The sequence below is a fragment of the Ahaetulla prasina genome, chromosome 7 (assembly GCF_028640845.1).
Source record: "Ahaetulla prasina isolate Xishuangbanna chromosome 7, ASM2864084v1, whole genome shotgun sequence".
Classification (NCBI taxonomy): Eukaryota; Metazoa; Chordata; class Lepidosauria; order Squamata; family Colubridae; genus Ahaetulla; species Ahaetulla prasina.
In genome coordinates this window covers 85,725,305-85,739,249 of record NC_080545.1, presented here as the reverse complement: position 1 = coordinate 85,739,249, position 13,945 = coordinate 85,725,305, and the positions used below count along the sequence as shown (strand labels likewise).

The 13,945-nt window shown below is 43.6% G+C and overlaps 1 long non-coding RNA gene across 1 annotated transcript in view; it reads right to left on the bottom strand.

Moving 5' to 3' along the window:
* LOC131201649 (uncharacterized) overlaps positions 1–5,220 on the bottom strand; it is a 39,467-nt gene extending 34,247 nt beyond the window's left edge. Inside the window, exon 1 of the long non-coding RNA XR_009155945.1 lies at positions 5,031–5,220. This is a non-coding gene — a long non-coding RNA (uncharacterized LOC131201649). The remainder of the gene's footprint in view (positions 1–5,030) is intronic.
* Positions 5,221–13,945: the final 8,725 nt, after the last annotated feature.

Below are 13,945 nucleotides of genomic sequence, written 5' to 3'. Positions count from 1 at the left end.
CAAAGCCAGCCAGCATTAGTTGCTCAGTGATGAAATAGATTAGCTAAGCAACTAATTCTGTCTGGTGCTGAAAGTGAATCTGGGGCTTTCGGGCTGGGAAAAGAGCCATGCGTTTGATCAGTAATCAGGTAAGTGCCTTAGAATCTCTTAAGAGGAGGTTTTCTACATGTTTTCTACAGAAGACATGTTTTTTAAGGTTCTGCTGGTGAGGAACTCAGATGAGATCGCCAGAGGAGCCTTTAAAAAAAATTTTTTTTTAAGTTTAAAGGCTCTGCCAATCTCAGCTGAGGGCAGGATCCTCAAAGGCTTTTTTTTACTTTTAAAGCCATGTTTCGGCTGAAGAAAAACCTGCTTTTAAAAGTAAAAAAAAAAAAACTCTGCTGATGGTGCCGCTCAGCGGAGGCGGGGAGGCAGGGATTTTTGCTACCGGTCATCCGAACTAGCAGCCGCCATCGCTACCGGATCACGTGAGCCGGTACAAACCGGGAGCATTTCACCCCTGCCCTCCCCCATGCCCAGCTGAGCTGTGCGATCATCAGAGGTGTTTTTTTAAAACTTTTAAAAGCATTTTTTCTTTGGCTGAAAAAATGCTTTTAAAAGTTTAAAAGGCTCCTCTGGCGATCCCAGCTGAGTTGCCTGATCATCAGATCAGAGGCTTTTAAAAGCATTTTGTCTACAGTCTCTTTGGCTGAAGAGGTTGTAGAAAAAAATGCTTTTAAAAGGCTCCTCTGGCGATCCCAGCTGAGTTGCCTGATCATCAGATCAGAGGCTTTTAAAAGCTGAAGAGGTTGTAGAAAAAATGCTTTTAAAAGTAAAAAAAAAAAAGTTGGCCACGCCCACCCAGTCACATTATTCACCACCACCAAGCCACGCCCACAGAACCGGTAGTAACAAATTTTACATTTCATCCCTGGTTTCATCTGCTAAAAGAAAGCTGAAGCAGCCTAGAACTATGCGATTCTAAGGCTGCTTGCTGCCTCGTAAGGCAGGATGCAGTGTGGCCAAAGGCCAGAGATGGGGGAAAGACAGAAGGCTGAAGGGAGCTGGCGGCTGTCCCTTACCTTACTGAGGCTCAGGGTGGGGAGAATGTCTTGGATTGGGGTGGGCATCGCTTAACGACCCCACAATTTTCAGTTAACTACACAACCGCACCTTGTGGAATTGCATCCGCTAGGTCAGAGGTCCCCAGCCTTTCCCACACCAGGAACCGGTTTCATGGAAGACAATTTTTCCATGGAGTGGAGGGAGGGAGGGTGGTTACATGCCCAACCTAGATCCCGCACGTGTGCAGTTGAAGCTTTGCTCACTTTCCCGCTGCTTGCGTGGCCAATTCCTAACAGGCTGTGAACCGGTACCAGTCCGCAGCAGAGGTGGGTTTCAAAAGGTTCTGACCAGTTCTGGAGAAACGGTAGCAAAAATTTTGAGTAGTTCGGAGAAACGGTAATAAAAATTCTGACTGGCCCCACCGCCATCTCTTCTCTGCCTCCCAAGTCCCAGCTGATCGGGAGGAAATGGGGATTTTGCAGTAACATTCCCCTGGATTGGGGAGGGAATGGAGATTTTACAGTATCCTTCCCCTGCCACGCCCACCAAGCCACGCCCACAGAACCAGTAGTAAAAAAATTTGAAACCCACCACTGGTCCACAGCCCAGGGGTTTAACCCTGTGCTCGATGATGAAGTCACATTACATATTAAATATTTGATTTAAATAAATATGATTTATTAAAAAAATAAAGGCCAGAGTGACTAAGTGAAGCATTTCTACTGAGCTGTGTCTGCTTTTCCTCTGTTTTTATTTATTTCCTCCTGTGGACCCTTTTGTTTTAAAAACAAAAGAATTAGTTTTCCTTATCTTCCATGCAACAGTTTAGCCTTGTTTGGATTGCTATAACCTTTATTTATTGCTGTTTACAAAGAAACAGGAAAGCTAGCTGGCCAATTCCATTTCATCAAAATGAAGGAGATTGTACAGCCTTGGTTGCCGTATCTTCTTGCCTGCATACTCTGAAGAGCCTTCAAATATAATAAATGCTAATTGAGGGTAAGTGAATGGTATTAATGCAGTCAGATGAATAACAGGATAATGGAGTTGGAAGGGACCGTGGAGGTCTTCTAGTCCAGCCCCTTATTTAGGCAGAAAATCTTATTCCAGTGGTCCCCAATCTCTGCAGCTTGGCAGCCCAGCTGGGTGGGGTAGAGGGGAACCAGTCTGTGAAAGCAGTGGGCCAGCACGCCTGCACACACAAATGCAGGCTGACCCGCCACTCGTGCAAGGCCGGCTGCACCCATGTGCATGGGTGCTGGCCCATCGCTCATGTGGCCTGGTTTCAAATTTTTTTTTTTTTAACATTTATATCCCGCCCTTCTCCGAAGACTCAGGGCGGCTTACATTGTGTAAGGCAATAGTCTCATTCTATTTGTATATTTATATACAAAGTCAACTTATTGCCCCCCCAACAATCTGGGTTCTCATTTTACCTACCTTATAAAGGATGGAAGGCTGAGTCAACCTTGGGCCTGGTGGGACTAGAACCTGCAGTAATTGCAGGCAGCTGTGTTTAATAACAGGCTTCTTACAGCCTGAGCCACACCGTGGCCCAAAATAGGCCATGCCCAATTCCTTTTCAGACAAATCATTATTCAATCTCTTCTTTAAAATTTCTCCTTAGTTCTAGATTGCTTCTCCCTTTGATTAGTTTCCATCCATTGCTTCTTGTCCTGCTTTCAGGTGCTTTGAGAATAGATTGACTCCCTCTTCTTTGTGGCAGCCTCTTAGATATTGGAAGACTGCTATCATGTCACTCCTTTGTATTAAATTAGACATTTATTTATTTATTTATTTATTTTATTTAATTTTTATACCGCCCTTCTCCCGAAGGACTCAGGGCGGTGTACAGGCATAATAAAAACCAGCAATACAATATACAAATTTAAAATCCCATTTAAAAAACTTATTTAAATTAGCCCAATGATTAAAATTTACTCTACTAAAACCCCATTTAAAATTAATAAATTTAAAATTTAAAATCCCAATTTAAGCCAGCCCGGATAAAAGGTGAGTCTTGAGTTCGCGACTAAAATGTCCGAAGGTCAGGAATTTGGCGTAAGCCGGGGAAGCTCGTTCCAGAGTGTGGGAGCCCCACAGAAGGCCCTTCCTGGGGCCGCCAGCCGACATTGTTTGGCGGACGGCACCCTGAGAAGTCCCTCTCTGTGGGAGCGCACGGGTCGGTGGGAGGCGTATGGTAACAGCAGGCGGTCCCGTAAGTACCCAGGTCCTAAGCCATGGGCGCTTTAAAGGTCGTAACCAACACCTTAAAGTGCACCCGAAGGCCACAGGCAGCCAGTGCAGTCTGCGCAGGAGGCGGTGTTACATGGGAGCTACGTGTAGCTCCCTCTATCACCAGCGCAGCTGCATTCTGGACTAACTGGAGCCTCCGAGCGCACTTCAGGGGGAGCCCCATGTAGAGAGCATTACAGTAATCCAAGCGAGAGGTAGCAGCGCATGAGTGACCGTGCATAAGGCATCCCGATCAAGGAAGGCGCAACTGCGGACCAGGCGAACCTGGTGGAAGGCCCTCCTGGAGCGGCCGTCAAATGATCTTCAAGCGACAGCCGATCATCCAGAAGGACACCCAAGTTGCGCACCCTATCCTTTGGGGCCAGTAACTCGCCACCAACAGCCAGCCGCGGCTGCAGCTGACTGAATCGGTGCCGGCATCCACAGCCACTCCGTCTTGGAGGATTAAGCTTGAGCCTGTTTCTCCCCATCCAGACCCGTACAGCCTCCAAACACGGGACAGCACTTCAACAGCTTCATTGGGGTGGTCCGGGGTGGAAAAGTACAGCTGAGTGTCATCAGCGTACTGCTGGTATCTCACCCGAAACCACTGATGATCTCACCCAGCGGCTTCATGTAGATGTTGAACAGCAGGCGAGAGAATCGACCCCTGAGGGACCCCACAAGTGAGGCCCCTCGCGGTCGACCTCTGCCCCCTGTCAACACCGTCTGCGACCGGTCGGAGAGATAGGAGGAGAACCACCGATATCGGTGCCTCCACTCCCAATCCTCCAACGGCGCAGCAGGATACCATGATCGATGGTATCGAGCGCCGCTGAGAGGTCTAATAGGACCAGGGCAGAGGAATATCCCTTGTCCCTGGCCCTCCAGAGATCATCCACCAATGCGACCAAAGCTGTCTCCGTGCTGTATCCGGGTCGGAAGCCGGACTGGAACGGGTCTAGATAGACATCTTCATCCAGGGACTGCTATGTCGCTCCAAAGTAAGGTTAAATTAGACATAACCATTTCCTGCAATTGTTCGTTATATGGTTTAGCTTCTAGCCCATTCATCATCTTCATTGCTCTTCTCTGCACTCTTTTTAGAGTCTCTATATCTTTTTTATATCATGGCGACCAAAATTGGATGCAATATTCCAAGTGCGGCCTTACCAAGGCATTATAAAGAGGTACTAACATTTCATGTGAACTTGATTCCATCCCTCTATTAATGCACTCAGGAGTGCTGTTTTAGAAAATATGATTAGTGCTACTTAAAGACAAGGATGCCATTACAACTTTTTCCAAAGCATTTCATCTCCACTATTTTAAATTCATTTCAACATATTAATATATCTTTCCACGGCCCTTTGCTTTTGGAGGAATGCTCGAAGGATTTTTATGGAAGGGACTATGGTCATGAAAATAATCAATGTGGTGACATATAATAGCCTTCAAAAATCAGGATAACACAATTCAACAGAGGAAGGGAGTGATCAGCATCCAAGTCAGGCGTTTGCCATCATAACTTGGTTAGTCTGAAAACCGCAGGACCTTCTTGCCTGCTTTTCTTGCGACAAACCCAGCTACTCCCCTGAAAACTGTCTAAACAGGAAGCCTGACTAAAATAAATGAGCCCTAAGTGGAATCAATCATGCTGTTTTTGAAAAGCACTAAGTAAGCAATTTTAAGCTCACTAAATTACAGCGCATTTAAAAATGACTGGCTAAGTGTCCGTCTGGCAAACTCACGTGGCTGTTGAAATTGCTTAGCTCAAAGGAACTCTGCATTGCTTTCCCCTTTCCGCCTCTGCCTTTTTCTTTCCTTTGCTTTCTCCTTTCTTTATTCCAAACTTCAAATGGTTTTCTTCCATCCCTTCCTTGCAAATTATTGTCTTCAAACCGCTACCCCCATAAGTTGCTTGATTTGCTTCAGTGGGCAGGTCTGTTCCCAAGTATTTTTCAAAGATTTCGTTTGTCTTCCCAGCCAGCAGGAAATGCCTGACTATCTTCCCTAGGCAAATAGATGGACTCTGTGCCAAATGCTTTGGGGGGGCTTATTTTGAGCTGTTCAGAAGTAATGTACCCCTCCAGACCTATTGTTCTTCCCTTTCCCTTCCCCTCCATTTATTTTAATAAAATTATAAAGTCCGTGACCCTAGTATGTACCCCAAAGCAAGGATTAAAGCTTTAACCACAGAAAAACAAGCGTAAATAATATAGCCATTGTTCTGAGGGTGTTCTGAACCAGTCCTCTGGATTAAACAGTAGTCTCATGTAACATTGTGTTTTGTCTACTTTTTTGCTGTCTTTTCTACTGCACTGCAATCAATATATTCATCAGTAGCCTTTTCTCAGTTAGAGGCATGATTGCCAGCTGTCTGGATGAGTGTGTTCAGTTCCAGGTCAGCCTAATCTCCAACAATGTAAAAACCCTTTTTCTGGCTTGAAGGGTATTACTTTTAGACTTCGGAAGAAAGTCTATGGAATTACTGTCTCCTTGCATAGTAGCATACCTGGGAATTGGAACACTTTTCCTTACAGTTCAGGTTGTGGTTGTTTGTCCTTGTAAGGAGGAGCATTGAATTCAGTACAATACAGTTATTCCTCAATTTACGACCACAATTGAGGCCAAAATTGATGCTGTTAAATGAGACACTTGTTAAGTGAGTTTTGCTGCATTTTATGACCTTTCTTGCCACGGCTGTTAAGTGAATTGATAAGTTAGTAACATGACTGCTTGGAGAAGCTGGCTTTATGAAAACCTTGTGTTTTCTTTTTTTTAAAGATACCAAAACCTGCCTTATAGGCAATCACACTTGTTGGGTTGACCCTGTAGCTTCTAAACCATGGGTCATAGTTTAATGGGGTTTGTGAACCCATTCAATTATAGTTTATTCAAAAAAATCATGATTAAGTCAATCATGGCTTAGTCAAATGTGCATTTAGAATAGAATAAAAAATTTTATTGGCCAAGTGTGATTGGACACACAAGGAATCTGTCTTTGGTGCATATTCTCTCAGTGTACATAAAAGATATGTTCATCAACAATCATAAGGTACAACACTTAATGATAGTCATAGGGTACAAATAAGCAATCAGGAACCAATCAATATCAATATAAATCATAAGGATACAAGCAACAAAGTTACAGTCATACAGTCATAAGTGGAAGGAGATGGGTGATGGGAACGATGAGAAGATTAATAGCAGTGCAGACTTAGTAAATAGTTTGACATGTTGAGGGAATTATTTGTTTAGCAGAGTTGTTGGGTTTGAGAAATGCAGGAGACAAGTCATCAGTGACAACAGCTCTTTACTTTATTGTGTGAACCCAGCAACTGATACAGGGGAACAGTCCTCCTTAGGTACTGTTTAGGCTGAGGCACCAGCCAATCACCAACATGCATTTTCCCTCCAAAAGTTCCCTCCAAAATTCAAATACATAACAAGAGTGATGGTGTTTGGGAAAAAACTGTTCTTGTGTCTAGTTGTACTAGTGTGCAGTTCTCTATAGCTTCGTTGTGCACCCTATTTAGCCATTTGCTAGTCTAAGAAGGCATTTTCAAACATTTCAGAAAAATAGTCACTGTTATTCTAATCAGTACTTGCATGTTAGAAAAGCAGAAGCGGCAAAGTATTATTAATTTGAATTATATCCTACCTTCTTGCCTAGGTGAATTCTGGGCTTTCTGCAGGCCAAATATATATCCTTCTCTAATGTCAGTCCCAGTTTAATCCACTGGAGTCTGACAGTTCTGCCTTTACTGACGCATTAATCATCCAAACATTTGCTAGGCTGAAATAACATTTTCCCGCATGTCCAAATAATGTATTGGGAGATTAGCCTGTCTAGCTTCAAAAGAAGCCACCAGAGCTTTTGTGCATAATTGGGAACCAGGCCTCTGACTTCTGAAAGAAGGAAACATGGATCTTCCCACGTAAAGGAGGAGGAAACATGTTGCAATCACATTTCATAGCCGTCCCATCTGGCTTAAACATGCATCGCACCTTGTTCATCTGCCATGAGCCAGATGCTCAACTAGACAATACAAATGGTCTCACTGGCCTGTCCCAAGAATCCTCAGGTATGGTTTGCAACTGTTGGGTAACTGACGGCGGTGCTGGAAGAAATATTCATCTGGTTCAGTTCCAAGCTGGGAGAAAGGCATTGGAAACTTGGAGGCTGATTGGAAAGATGGTTTAATGGTGAACAGAACTCCCAGCATTTATGGTTCTGATCAGTGGTCCTATTGGCTGTTGTCAAATTCCTATGGGGGTCATGTAGGGGCAGTGGTGGGATTCAAGTAATTTAACAACCGGTTCTCTGCCCTCATGATTTCTTCCAACAACCAGTTTGCCAAACAGCTCAGAAAGTTAACAGCCGGTTCTCCCGAAGTGGTGTGAACTGGCTGAATCCCACCACTGTATAGGGGGGTCATCACTGGCTCTTTAGGTAAAAGAGGAAATGCAAATCCTAGGTCAGGAGTCGGCAACCTTAAACGCTCAAAGAGCCATTTGGACCCGTTTCCCACAGAAAAGAAAACACCGGGAGCTACAAAACCCTTCCCGTGCCTGACTATTTTCTGAGTGGCCACAGAACTAGCATATGTAGCTGAATTAAATGTTCCGTTTTCTTCTGAAACTTTTCTTTTCTTGGATTTATCCATGGTTGGCCAAACGGGTGTCGAAAAACTCAATAAATCGTGTGCCAGTGGGTATCACACATTGGCAGTTGTGACGCATATTTTGAGTGACACCTTCAGAACATTAAAGAATAATAGAAAAATAGTGATAACAGTATTGTGATAGCAGTAACACTACAGAAGCAGACAAGACCCAACCATCACATACCTTATTTAAGGATCTTCTTATTATACAGGTAGTCTTCGACTTACAGCCATTCGTTTAGTGACAGTTCAAAGTTGCAACGGCACTGAAAATATGTGGTCCCCGCATTAACGACCACTGCGGTATCCACATGGTCAAATGATCAAAACTCAGCCATTTGGCAACAATAGTTGCCATATCCTGAGATCACCTGATCGCCATTTCCAACCTTCCAAGCTGGCTTCCAGCAAGCAAAGTCAATGGGGGAAGCCTGATTCGCTTAGTGACTGCCTGATTCACTGAACGACTGCAGTGATTTGCTTTACAACCGTTGCAAAAAGATCATAAAATTGATGCGGCTCACTTAACCACTGCCTTGCTTAATAATAGAAATTCTGTTTCCAACTGTGGTCATAAGTCAAGCGCTATCTGTACAGGTAATCCTCAACTTACAGCAGTTCATTTAGTGACCGTTCAAAGTTACAACAGCACTGAAAAAAGAGACTTGTGACCATTTTCCACACTTAACACCATTGCAGCAGCCCCGTGGTCACGGGATCAAAATTCAGGCACTTGGCAACTGACTCATATTTATGACGGTTGTGGTGTCCCGGGTCATGCGATCCCCTTTTGGGATCATTGGACAAGCAAAATAAATGGGGAAGCCAGATCCACTTAACAACCGTGTTACTAACTGAATAACTGCAGCAATTCACTTAACACCCGTGACAAGAAAAGCCGTAAAAATGAGGCAAAACTCACTTAACAAATATCTCAGCAACAGAAATGTTGGCCACCATTGTGGTCATAAGCTGAGGACTACCTGTACTGTGGTCTACGTCAGGGATCTCCAACCATGGCCACTTTAAGACTTGTGGACTTCAACTCCCAGAATTCCTCAGCCAGCTTTGAAGTCCACAAGTCTTAAAGTGGCCAAGGTTGGACCCCTGGTCTACATGAGCTAATCCCATGTTTCTGCTTTAATGCTCATCACCCCTATTATCTAACAATTATCTTACCTCAAATTGCTCATGCAAACATCACAAACATCTGTCCCAACCACCAGATCAATATATCCATTCCCTATTTTTCGGTCCCTGTCCAGATTATAGCTGTTGTGTATGATCCTATTGGTGGGAATTCTGGGGGGGAAAAGATTCAAATCTCATTGGCTGGTGCCGCAGCCAGGTGGGTATATAAGGGGCACCTTTCGCCAGTGCCCTTTGCTGAAGTCTCACTCTAATAAAGAGAGCTGTTGTCACTCACTTGGTCTCGTGCCTCCTCACTCGCCCGATTCAACAATAGCTATAAGCATTAGGTCTTGTGAAAAATTTGGGACTATCTCTTCACCACCTTTCAACTGGCAGGGAAGCAATTAGTCATGTCCTCACAACATTAGCCCTCCAAAATCCACAAATTTGTACGCTCAGTGTACGTCTTTTTACGCTTAATGTATAGAGTGAATCCAATATCAACTGATGTTAATTCTAATTAGGGTTGAACAAACCAAGCGCAATGTGCGAATCAAACCAGGGAGCGTGCTTCCATATAAGCATGGGTGGGAATGACTTCTAACTGCCCTCCCCGAAATCTGCATTTTATTTCAGTCCGTTGTTTTGAAATCAGAGAGAAAAGTCAGAAGGACTCCACCAAGATCATTCTGTCCTCTGAGAATTGCCTCTTACCATAGTAATGGTAACTTTTTCTTCTCTTTTCTGCTTCTCTCCTCACACCTCTGTCTTTTCTGACAGGACCACATGATATGTGGGGTTTTTAATTCTCTCTGAGCTTGGTTGTTTTTAGGCAGACACTGCATTATCCAAACTAGATAACATCATCATTGCTAGCAAATAATGGGGTTTGCTCTCAGTTTATATTCTAGCGACTTGCCCTTCAGCCACTAGAATATAAACGGGGAGCAAACTCCACTCCCTATTAGCACTGATGACGTTACCTAGTTTGGGTAAAGAAACGTCTGCACAAAAACAACTAAGCTCAGAGAGCATCAAGGATCGTCATTTCAACCCTGAGCTACAAATATTCTCCTTTATTGGTACTCTATGATGTGCTATAAATCAGGGGTCTCCAACCTTGGCAACTTTAAGCCTGGAGAACTTCAACTCCCAGAATTCCCAGAATTCCTCAGCCAGCTTTGCTGGCTGGGGGATTCTGGGAGTTGAAGTCCTCCAGGCTTAAAGTTGCCAAGGTTGGAGACCCCTGCTGTAAATCATTTTAAGGACATAGATAGAAAAACCAAATACTCATGAGGTAGATAAATCAAGTATGGTCCATGGGCAAATATTGATATTCTTGGATTTAGGTTCAGGTATGATTGAATAGCCTGATAAAGGTGTCTTTTTTTTCCTGAGTAGATTTGGGCCCAAGGTTATATCTTTGCAGAGCCAAGTTTTTTAATAGCTCCAGCTCTTCAGACAGGCCTCAAGGAAGATTAATTGTATTTAAAGAGTTGTGATCTCGTGCCCTTGTGTTCGTTCTTTGCTAAAGGAGAAATTTTTGGCTTCTGAACAGTAAGAGAAAAGGATGGAGGGAAAATATGCTTCAAACATTCAAAACCAGTCTAGCTTTATCTTTTTTTAATCCCCTGAATTTTCTTCATGTAGTGGCTAATCCATCTATTAGATATAAACAAAAATAGATATCTTTATAAATGTTCATTAAAAGAAGAACTCCTGCTCTTTCAAAGACTGTTGCAAGGAGTTTTTAATTTAACGTAATTTAATTTTAAGAAAGCATTTTAAAAGATGTCTGAAAAGAAACAGTTCCTACAGTCATTTTAGCTGGAAGGTATTGTGGTAATCTGAAGCACAAGTGGCTAACTATATAAGCCCCACGCTGACGTATGGTGTATCAGACATACAATTGTGATAGATTATAGACAGATGTTTATGCAAGACAGGATTAGGTGGAGTCAGATTGGGTCAGATCAATCTATGTTTATAGATGGATCTTCTGCTGTCAGAAAGTCCTGATCCACCCATGTTGTTTTGATTTTGCAATTGAGGAATTTGAGACGATAGCTGGGAGGTTCCATCCACATGTTATATACTTGTTAAAATTATAACAGCTTGTCATTTTGCAAAATATGTGAACCTTCGCAATGTTTAATACTCATATCTGATTATTGGCCGTGCCAGCTGGTTCTGATGGTGGTCAGAGCCCAATTACATATGGAATGACACTAGATAATCACTGTTTGAGGTTAGAGATGTTAACAGCTACCAAAATGGTGGCTGTAATGATTTGGATAACCAGTCTTGACAGCAATAAGTTAGCGTTTATTGTGTTCCTTTGGCCATCCAGAGTTTCCCCGGATTGTGGTGCCCACTCTACAGGGGTATTTTTTTTAACTTTGGCAAATTAAAGATATGTGGACTTCAGTTGCCAGAATTCCCCTGGATGGATGGATGGATGGATGCAGTGGTGGGATTCAAATAATTTTAACAACTGGTTCTCTGCCCTAATGATTTCTTCCAACAACCAGTTCACCAAACTGCTCAGAAAGTTAACAACTGGTTCTCCTGAAGTGGTGCGAACTGGCTGAATCCCACCACTGGATGGAAGGTTAGATGTAAGTCTGTGTACACATATGCACACAGATAGGCTCTCTTTCTCAAGTACTAGATTTTGAAAAACTGTTTTCGTTTGAGGAGCGAAATATTCTGCATCTTCAGCACTATTATTCAGTGTTTCAAATAAACAACTACTTATTGTGACAGATGCATTTATAAAACCATAGGATAATCATTTCCTCCAGCTGTTCATTTATTTAAAAACTAAAAACAAGTCCAGAATAAAAGGAAAAAAAGCAGACATTTTGGTGGTTAGCTGCAGCTGAACGACGAAGCTGAAACTTAGACACTAGTCAGAAAGATTATTCATGGGTATCACACCAAAATGTAACCATCCTGTTTTAATTTCTTGTATATTTGAATGTGTGACAGTCCTGAATGTTTCTGTACAACAGACCACAGTTTAAATCAGGGGTCTCCAACCTTGGCAACTTTAAGACTTGTGGACTTCAACTCCCAGAGTTTCTCAGCCAGCTTTGCTGGGAGTTGGAAGTCCACAAGTCTTAAAGTTGCCAAGGTTGGAGACCTCTGGTTTAAATGACTACCATCCATATTAATATAAGACATCTAACAAGATGTGCCTGTTGTGACCCAGGCCCAAGTAGATAGTAGGAAACTCAGTGAAAAAACAAACAAACTTTATTCGAATAGCTGAGAATTACTTCATTCCCAACGTGGTTCAACTAAATTAAAGCAAATTCCTCCCAACACAAATTCCTCAGTCCTATCGCAAACCTTGGTCCAATTGGACAAACTGCCAAAGGCCTTTCCTGGCAAAAGTTCAGAAGTCACAAATATAAAAATAAATGCAAGAAGATGCAGCTACAACATTGTTTTCCAGCAAAGCCCAAACGCCGTTGCTGGTTTGTTTTAAGCCTTATGGGAGGGGCCAATCATCTCTTGGCCCTACTCCCGAGTCGTCCTCTTTGCTTGAGCTGCTCTTGCCTTCTGGCAGCTCTTCTCGTGCGTGCATTAGGAACAGGCTCCTCCTGTTCCTCTGCCTATTATCAGTCTCTGGAGGCTCTGGAGTCCGCACCTCACTCCCTGATGGCCATAGCCCCACCTCAGCCTCATCGCTGTCCGACTCCGTTGCCAGCTCCGCAGGCTGCTGGTGGACCACAACAGTACCTGCCAGTTGCTTCAAAGCATCCATATCTTTGATTAAAACATATGTATCAGGAAATGTAAACAATGAATAAAAACTATAGAATGACCTGGCAAATATGCATTGCGGGCCACAATTTTTCTCAGTGTAACTAATTTAACATATATAGACCTACATTAAGTAGTAGAATGTGGCTTTGTCATATCTTTTATTTGAAAAGTCACTTTGAAATGAGATGGGTGGCAAATACATTTAATAAAATTTATATACATTTGATTTCATTTCATTTGAATGCCACCTATTTCATCTATGTATCAAAACATACTGTAAGTCTGTTGTGAACAATATTTGCAGAATTCTGTCTGGAGCAGCAGTCACCAAGTGGTGGTCCGTGGACCACTGGTGGTCTGCGAGAAAATTTTGGTGATCCGCAGAAAAAATATTTGCATTTTTTTATATTGCACTAAATCAGGGGTCCTCAAACTATGGTCCCTGGGCTGGATATGTGCAATGAATGTTTGTGTTCTGTAGAGAGTCTCCCCCTTCAGGGTTTTTTTGTGTGGGTTGGAGGGGGGGGCAGAAATTCTGACTTAGGATTTGCTTCAGCCTACTGGTGTGGGGCTTTGGCCGAAGACTGGAGGGAACTGCCACTGGTGGCAAGGAGCCGGAGGGCCTTGTTCCAGTGGGACTGCATCATGGCCTGGAACTGGCTGACCAACTCAGCCCACTGAGCCTCCAGGCACTGGTACCTGGCCTTGCACTCCCTCAGGTCTTCCATCTGCTTAGAAAGCCTATGCTCCTACTCCTCAGTGAGGTGCTTCTGCTGAGCCTCCTTCTCGGTCAGATCCAATTTGAACTGAACCAGCTGTTTTGCCAACTCTTTCTCGTGGTGGCTGCTTAGCTCCAACGACTGCTTCCTGTTGGGGCCCTAAGGAGCACAGGTGGGGAGGCAAGGAATGGCTGGGAGGGGAGGGGTGAGTAGGGGCTGGCGAGGTGCCCGTCGATGTGAGTGACATCGAGTTGGCCACTCCCACCCAGTCACATGACCACCTAGCTATGCCCACCCAGCCAGTCACAAGGCAGATCATTTTAGTGGTCCGTGGGATTTAAAATTATGAATTTAGTGGTCCCTGAGGTCCGA